Below are 8,484 nucleotides of genomic sequence, written 5' to 3' on the forward strand. Positions count from 1 at the left end.
GGAGGGAGGGAGGGAGGAAGGAAGGAAGGAAGGAAGGAAGGAAGGAAGGATCACAATAATATGCTGAACTTTCAAAAGGAGAGAACAGAACTGTGGTTACCAGAGGTGAGAAAGCGGGAGGGGGTTAGTGAGAAATTGGTTAAGGGTCACAAAAAATAATTCTGTTTTGTAAAGATGAGTATACTAGTTATCCTGACTTGATCCTTACATATTGTACACAGATACTGATATTCGACTCTGAACCCCACAAATATGTATAATGAATTATGATTCAATAAAAAAAAAAAAAAAAGTAAAAAAAAAAAAAAAAAGGGCTCCCAGGTGTGGATTCGCTCTGTTCCACCCTGTGGCCCTGTGAGGACACCTTGGTTGGGCCATCTATGGGGAGCAGGCCCTTCCCAGACACTGACCCTGCCGGAGCCTTGACCTTGGACTCCCCGGCCTCCAGAACTGTGGGAAACAAATTGCTGCTCTTCATAAACCGCCCAGTCTCAGGTGCTCTGTTGTGGCAGCACAAAGGGCCTGAGGCAAGGAGGACGCTCCTGGGCCAGTGGGTGTCTTTTGCTGTCAGTGCCCGAGCGCCTGCTGCGGGCTGGCTTTCGTTCAACAACACGCGCCCTTCCCTTCCACGAACGCGCCTCACGCTATCTGTGGCGCTGCTCTGGCAGTTGTGTCCCTGCTGGTGGGAGCTCCTCTCCACCCTCCTCCTGCCTCTGCTCCTCCACAACCTGGTTCTCAGCCTCCCTCAGGACTGAAGGAGCCATGGCCAAAGTCGGGAGGTGTCGCTCCGGTCTGGGAGGGTGACATTGGCTCTAACGTGGGCCCTTGCAGGCCCATCACTCTTTGTCCCCCTTCCCTGGCTGGCATGGGACCATGTGCCCTGTGACCTGCCCCTGCTGCACACAGACCAGGAGTGAGCTGGTCTGGGGCCCCACTTGGTGCCACGTGAACTGGACCAGGTTCCCTTGTGCAGGAATTTGAACTAAGATTCTGAAGGACTGAGGCCCTGGCCTGGAAAGCCATGACCTGGAGTCAGGGGAGGCCATGTGTGCACCAGAGGTACAAGTGAGGACAGAGTGGTGTGAGGAAGCCTGCTGGCAGCAGTGCTGGGACACCGTGGTCCCCAGAGCCCCTTGCTGGGCAGCACCCTGGCACCTGGCCATGTCAGTCCCTGCTCTTGGAGTTAGCCAGTACTACTGTAAGCACAGGCAAGGGGCCCGGGCCTCAGGAGCACCACCCCTGAAATCTTGGAGTGCCTTCCTTGACATTTGAAAATGTCTAAATCCCTCTCTGGCTGCTGGGACTGGCCAGGGCTGGCAGTGTCATCTGGGTGGGTGCCCTAAGCTAAACTGGGGCCCTTTGGGGAATTCTCCAACCCTCTACAAACACTCACCCAGTCTGTGGCTTGGAGGTTGACCAGATACCCAGTGGACTTGCACCTCCTACAGGATTCTATTATGGCTGGTTCCAGAATGGCCTGACAAGCAGGTCCATCACACTGATCATTGTCTGGGTCACCTAAGATCGGGCCACCAGAATGGTGCTATTGTGCTGACCTCAAGGGACTCGAATGATTTACATACAAAACAGCCCTGCAAAAAATATTTGCCTGGGCCCAGCACATCCTGAGGGTGACCCCGCTTGGAGGGTGACCTGGAGATCCCAGTCACTTTCATGGGCTTCATGCATCCTTAAGATAAGCCCCACTGCTTGCAGTACCCCGAGGAAGGTCCTGTTCCTGGTGTACACAAGAACCTTGGGAGCAGTGGCCTTGCTGGAGTCAAAGCCCTCCAAGGTGCCTCCTGCATTCTGTGCTTCTAAGTCATCCACCCCACCCCTGCTGCCCACTTGCATCTCAGGACCCCACACACACACACGCATATGCACACATGTGTGCATGCACACAGGCCTCAGCCCCACCCCTCCACAGGGAGGCTGAATAGAACCCAGCACCCTCTCTTGAGCTCCTGCAGGAGCCACCCAGCACCTGAAACACAGAGCCTCTTTAAGAGCTCAGAGGTGCCAAGAGAGTGCCATCACCAGGCAGCCAGGGCTATTTCTGGCCTCAGGGCCAAGGTGCAATTCCATCCCATGTGTTTGCTGGTGTGCCCTGAGTGGTTGAAAGTTCTTGGCAGGGGGAAATTGGAGAAAAGCTGTGTTTTGGAAGGAGCTGCTTTGTTTTCTGGGATGAGGCAAGGGAGGTGCAGGGAACAGAAGGAGCCACTGAGGACAGCATTCAACCATCCGATTAGGCTCCTGATTTCCTCCAATCACAGGGGCCTTATAATAGGGATGCAGGGGGGTCAGAGCCAGGAAGAGATCAGAAGACTGCGCTGCTGGCCTTGAAAGTGGAGGAAGGAGCCACAAGCCAAGGAATGCAAGCGCCTCTAGAAGCTGAAAAGTTTACTTATTTTCAGTCTTTCTTATTTGTACCCAGGTATTTTAGCACTTTTTAAAAAATCATTCAGGGCCGGCCCGGTGGCACACTCGGTAGAGTGCAGCACTTGGGAGCATGGCAGCGCTCCCGCCGAGGATTCGGATCCCATATAGAGACCGGTCCGCTCACTGGTTGAGCGTGGTGTGGGCGCAACACCGAGGGTTGCGATCCCGTTGCCGGTCACAGTACGGGCGCAACACTAAGGGTTGCGATGCCGTTACCGGTCACGAAAAAGGACAAAAAGGAAAAAAAAATCATTCAACTCTAAATAATTTCATTATTCCTCTTTAAGCTATAAATTATTTAGGAGTGCATTTTAAGTTTCCAAAAATATGGAGTTTGGGGGCTTATCTTTTTATTATTAATTTCTGATTTAGTCACTTTGTAATCAGTGAATAAGACTATTCCGTATTTATTCTTTGAAAATTGTTGAGTTTCCACTGTGGCCTAATGGAAATCAGTTTCTATAAAGAGTCCATGAGTCCTTAAAAAGAAGGAATGGTCCCAATTCATTGGGTTCAGCTTTTATATTTATCCACTGGATCGAGCTTGTTAATTCTGTTGTTCAGATCTTCAATACCCCCACTAAGCATTGTGCCTGCTTATTCATTCTATTTCTGACACAAAAAATTCTGCCACCAAGCCTGTGCATTTGTTAACTTTTCCTTTTTTTTTTCTTTTAAAAGATGACTGGTAAGGGGATCTTAACCCTTGACTTGGTGTTGTCAGCACCACGCTCAGCCAGTGAGCGAACCGGCCATCCCTATATGGGATCCGAACCCGGGGCCTTGGTGTTATCAGCACCGCACTCTCCCGAGTGAGCCACAGGCCGGCCCAGAATTCAATCCTTTTACATTAAAAGTTACACCTCGCTCAGCCAGTGAGCGGGAACCGGTCTGTATGTGGGATCCGAACCCTCGGCGGGAGCGCCACCGTGCTCCCAAGTGGCGCACTGTAGCAGTGTGCCACCGGGCCGGCCCTTAACTTTTCCTTATGATTACATTAGTTTTGCTACATATATTTTGAGGCTGAACTGCTAGGCAAAAATAAATTCATGATAGTAATAAGATCTTTGATCATAACTTTCAATATTAAATAGCATCCCTATCTATCCCTTTTCATGCTTTTTACTTTAAATTCAGTTTTGTCCATTATGTTTTTGTTAGCACCATGCTAACCCAGTGAGCTAACCGGACATCCCTATATGGGATCTGAACCTGTGGCCTTGGTATTCTCAGCACCACACTCTCCTGAGTGAGCCATGGGCTGGCCCTTGTCCATTATGAATATTGACACAGTGGCATTCTTTTCTACATTAACATTTATGTGCAATAGCTTTTAATACCCCCCTTTTTTTTCAACTTTACTGTGTGATTAAGTTTTTTTTTTTTTTTATTTCCTTTTTGTCCTTTTTCGTGTCCGGCAACGGATCGCAACCCTCAGTGTTGCTCCCGTACCGGACCGGGACCAGCAACGGGATTGCAACCCTCAGTGCTGCGCCCGCACCTCGCTCAGCCAGTGAGCGGGAACCGGTCTGTATGTGGGATCCGAACCCTCGGCGGGAGCGCGGCCACGCTCCCAAGCGGTGCACTGTAGCAGTGCGCCACCGGGCCGGCCCGTGATTAAGTTTTATGTATTTTTTGTAACCTGCATTTTAGCTGACTTTTGTTTTTTGAGTCCAATCTCACCATCGTCTTTGTCTTTTAATGGATAAATTAAATCTATTCCTATTTATTACTGTCTACCATTTTATTTTGTGTTTTGTCATCTTTTTTACTTTTTTCCTGTATACTGGAGGGTCAATAAAGTTTTCTACAGTCCCTTTATTTCCTCTGAATGTTTGGAATTCGGCTCTTGCTGTGGTTACCCTCAATTTCTTAACATACATACTTGCTATGTGTCAAATATGTCCCCCAAAAGTTCATGTGTTAGAAACTTGATCCCCATTGTGACAGTGTTAAGAGAAAGGGAAATCCGATTATGGTATTTGATAGGTGGGGCCTTTGAGAGGTGATTGGATTGTGAGGACTGTGCCCTTGTGAATGGATTAATTCATCACGGACAATGAGTTACACAGGGCGTAGACCAGCAGCGTTATAAGGAGCACGTGAGAGAGCTCTTGTAATTCTCACACGTGATACCCTGCATCGCCAGGGGACCCTGTAGAGAGTTCTCACCCAGAAGAAAGCACTCACCAGATATACCTGCCAGACCACGGACTACCCAGACCCTGAAAGTGTAAGAATTAAATTTTGTTTCTTTATAAATTACTCAGTTTCAAGTATTCTCTTATAAGCAACGGATATGGACTAACACAATACTTAACTATACATTTTAAAAAGAAAGTATAATTATCTGGTATTTTACTCTAGAAGAAAAGAAGAGCTCTCTCCCCCAAGTTTATTATGGTAATCTGTAGTTTTAATTTTCCTTTTTGTAAGAAAACTTTTAAAAGACTGTAACTAGTTAGTTAAATTTACCAACATATTTATCACTAACTGCATCATTGTCTCTCAAATCCCATGCCTTCCATCTGGACTCTCTCTTCTTCACGTTGAAATATATCTTTCAATTATCCATTTAGTGATAGCCTGTGGCTGGCAAACGCTCTTAGCCTTTGCCTGTCTGAAATGATTTTATTTTCCCCTTACTCTCACTTAATAATGGTTTAGCAGAGGGTCTTGAACAGATATTTGTACACCCATGTTCATAGCCTTATTTACAATAACTAAAGCATGGAAGCAACCCAAGTGTCCATCTGCAGTTGAATGGATCAGCAAAATGTGGTATCTCCATAAAATGGAAGGGGACTGTCAGGCAGGGAATGGGGTGGGATCAGAAGGGGTGGCTCCCACCCCAGGCTGAGCAGGGGCCCTGCAGGGAGTGGGGCGGCAGCTTCCAAAGTATCTGAGAACAGGTAGGGGTAGCCCCACAAGCCCTGGCCTGCAGATCCCGGGGCGACACTGGGGTTCCCAGATAGAGGCCCAGAAGGGGAGGCGTCTGGGAAGGAGACCAGCGCCTCAACTCCTGACCCCCAGCCACCCCCTCGGGGCCACTGTCAGAGCCAGTCTTTCTGCCCTTTTGAGCCCAGAATCTCCCTGCCTCCTGCCTTGGGCAGCTTGTCACTGCACAAGATATGCATACTCAGGGCTGGCCCGCGGCTCACCTGGGAGAGTGTGGTGCTGATAACACCAAGGCCACGGGTTCGGATCCTATATGGGGATGGCCGGTTCGCTCACTGGCTGAGCGTGGTGCTGACAACACCAAGTCAAGGGTTGAGATCCCCTTACCGGTCATCTTATAAAAAAAAAAAAAGAAAAGAAAGAAAGAAGAGAGGGAAGGAGTAGGACGGTGGTGACGGGTGCACAGCAGAATGAGTTTATTGAATAGCACTGAACTGTGCACTTAAAAATGATTAAGACGGCAAAATTTATGTCATGTGTATTTTTCTACAATAAAAAGATTGGGGGAAAAGTTTAGCACAGCATGAAATTCGAGGTTGGCTGTAATCTTTCCTTAGCACTTTGAATTCTTTTCTGCACTTTCCTCTGACTTATATTGTTGCTGATGGGAAGTCTACTGTTGATTTGTATGCGGTCTAGCTTTTCTCTCTGATATTTTTAAAAATGTTCTCTTTAACCATGATGTTCTGGGGTTTTGCCACAATGTGTCCAGATGTGCAGTTATTTCTGTTTATCTTGTTCAGTACTCAGAGCGTACTCTCCATCAGAGATTCCAGATTGTCTTTAGTTCTTGAAAGTTCTCAGCCATTATCTCCTCAAATAAGGCTTCTTTGCTGTTGGTATTATGCTTTTGCTTTTCTGGAACACCCTTTAGACACAGGTTGGAATTATCAGCTTTCCATCCATGTCACTTAAATATGCTTTTATATTTTTTAATATTTTTCTCTATATATTCTGTTCTGGGTGAGTTTCTCAGAGCAGCCTATAAATTTCCCAATTTTCCAGTTGGGTCCAGTCTAGAGTTTGTAGCACAGAATTTTTATTTCAATGACTTTATTTTATTTCCAAAATTTTTAAATGATTCTCTCATATCTAACCTATTTTTAGTTTATTTCTTCCTGCTTTCATTTCATAGTTTCTTGTTCTTTCTAAATGACTACTTTGCTTAACTCTCTGAATGCCCCAAATTCTTGCCTTAAAGTCTTGTCAGCTTCTGCTATAAATTTATTCATCCATTTTAAGTGTAAATTTTGATGAGTTTTTCATAAACTTATACATCCCTGTATCCACCATTACAATCAAAATATAGAACATTTCTATCACCCGAAAAAGTTTCCTTGTGCTGTTTCTTAAAATCCCCATTTCTGCCACCACCACCTTTGGAGCAGGTGGCCACTTGTCTGCCATCTGTCACCAAAGACTTGTATGTCCTGTCTAGACTTTCATACACATAGAATCATCCAATATGCAGTCTGCTGGGTCTGGCTCCCGTGGCTCAGCATGACATTTCTGAGACCGATGCCATGGTGTGTATCAGCGGTTTGTCCCTTTGCACTGCTGAGTGGCATTCCATTGTGTTGCTTTGTGTTGCTTCGCCCTCCACGGATTTGTCACCCCACTTCCCCTGGGTGACGGAGATGCAAAGGATTATTCAAAGCCCATCTCTTCCAAGCAGTGAGAAGCCCCAAAGTGGTTAACTTTCCCGGGACCCTCCAGCAAGAGGCAGCCCTTCCTTGGGAAAATTAATGCCGAATTGGGGTTCTCTTCCTGCATTTATTTTCCAGACCAGGAAGTTACAGGAAGAGAACATAGGTGGGGTTATAGTTTAACAATATAGGCTGGTAACTTTCAGTGAAACAAGCCTGATGACTTTCCAGTAAGGCCATCAACAAAAATTTTAATCTTAACAAACATTCCTTCTCCCTCTAGCAGTTTCTCAGTGTCTTTACATAACAATCAGTAACTAGTCTGTCTTTGAACCAGCAACCTGCTGTGCCACAATGCCTTATCTTACACCAGAGACTTATAGCCTCAGGAAAATTTCCTGTCCTTGCAAAGTCAATATTTGAAACTGCAAGGCTTTGGAAAGCCAGGCCCTGTGAAGTACATATGCTTTATAGCATATTCCACACCACTGTATGAGTGAATCACAATTCCATTATCATTCAACTGCTGGTGGACACCTGGGCTGCTTGCAGGTTATCGTGAATAAAGCTGCCATGGGCAATATGGGGAAGTCTTGGGTGTATGTTTTTATTTCTCTTGGGTAAACACCTAGGCGTAGAATTGCCAGTTCCTATGGTAGGTGTATCTTAACTTTATAAACAACCAGAGTCTCTGCAGCATTTCACATTCCCACCAGCACTGCACGACAGTTCCACTTGCTCTGTGTTCTCCCCAACACCGGTTATTGTCGGTTTTTTTCATTTCTGCCTTCCTAGCGGATGCACAGTGATGTCTCATTGTGCTTTTAACCTGCATTTTGAGGGACAGTTTTTAAAGTGCAGGCATATTTTCAGCCTTAGAGTCATTAGATCAGGAAGTGTTGAAGACTTTGATGAAGGAGATGGAACTGAAGAAGCAACAGCTACAACAAGAATGCACATAGGGAAATCTAGCCACACCATACGGGAAAGAGCTGAAGAAATGCTGATAGTTATAGTTATTGTAAAGCCCCAGAGAAGACCCCAAAGGAGGCACTCCCTAAAACATGGCGCTTTTCTCCTCTGGGTCCTAACAATCTCGCCGGCGCCAAGGTGCAGCCTATCAGAAATCATTACCCGCCCCCAGCCAATCAACTACTGCCCCGTGTACTAACCACCCTCTCCCGGAACCTGGCTCTATATAAATGTATGCTTCTCCCCCGAATAAAGCGGAACTTCTCTGGTGAACTGTCAGCTCGGGTCCTGTCGTCCTTTCATTGGTGCCAAAACCCGGGAGGAGCTCACCCCTTAACCAAGGGGACTCCTTCTCGGACCTCCTTCAATCTCTTGGCAGTTCCCGCTGCTGACGCTTCGCCCTCGTCCGTTTTCTCCAGCGCTGGCTCTCCGCACCCACCACCGGCTCACCTAAACGTAAGTCTCT

This window comes from Galeopterus variegatus, unplaced genomic scaffold (assembly GCF_000696425.1).
Source record: "Galeopterus variegatus unplaced genomic scaffold, G_variegatus-3.0.2 Scaffold987, whole genome shotgun sequence".
Lineage (NCBI taxonomy): Eukaryota > Metazoa > Chordata > Mammalia > Dermoptera > Cynocephalidae > Galeopterus > Galeopterus variegatus.